This window comes from Athene cunicularia, unplaced genomic scaffold, assembly GCF_003259725.1.
Source record: "Athene cunicularia isolate RWA unplaced genomic scaffold, athCun1 SCF_286, whole genome shotgun sequence".
NCBI lineage: Eukaryota > Metazoa > Chordata > Aves > Strigiformes > Strigidae > Athene > Athene cunicularia.
The window spans coordinates 836-1699 of record NW_020799362.1 but is presented as its reverse complement, the minus strand read 5'-3'; positions in this window follow the sequence as shown (position 1 = coordinate 1699).

Here is an 864-nt window from a genome sequence, read left to right as displayed (position 1 = left end):
GGCCTGCACCCTGCCTGCGCCCTGCCCGCACCTCTCCGGCCTGCACCCTGCCTGCATCTCACCTGCCTGTACCCCTGCTGTCTGCACGCTCGGTGCTCCTCTCCTGCCTGCACCCCTTGCTTGTATCTCTCCTGCCTGCACCCTGCCTGCACTCTGCGCCCTGGCCTGCACCTCTCTTACCTGCACCCCTGCCTGCACCTTCCCTGCCTGTACCTCCGCCGTCCGCACGCTTGCCTGCAGCCTTTGCCCGCATCTCTCCTGCCTGCACTCTGCCTGCACCCTGCCCTCTCATCCCCGTCCCGGCAGGCTGTGGGACCGTCCCGTGGGGCTGAGACACACTTTCCACCACCTGCCCCGTGCCGGCAGCGCAGGATGTGGCCGACTCGCCCGCGCCAGCCGCCCTGATTCATCTCACCCCACACTGGTGCCCACGGCAGCGCCGTTCCCACGGCCTGGCACAGCCCTGGCACAGCCCTGCCCTGCATGTCCCCTCCTGGCTGAGGACAGGGACAGGACAGGCTCCCTCGGCTCCCATGGGTCCCTGCTCTGGCGAAGGGACGGTGGTGGCGGTGCCAGGGCAGCGCTCAGGTCCCGGCGTTTTGGGGACGCCAACCCCAGGGGAGATCCCCCGGCCACGGGCTGTGGCAGGGATGGGGACAGTGTCCCTGTGCTTGGCACGGCCCCATGTGGCACCGGGGGTGGAACCTCCACCTGGCACCAGGCTGTGGTGTGCTGGGCTGTGCCGGGCAGTGCCAGGCTGTGCGGTCCCTGCCAGGCCATCCTGTGCCGTGCCACACCACACCATGCTGTATCACACCATGCCATGCCGTGCCGTGCTGTGCCAGGTTGTGCCACACTCTTCCA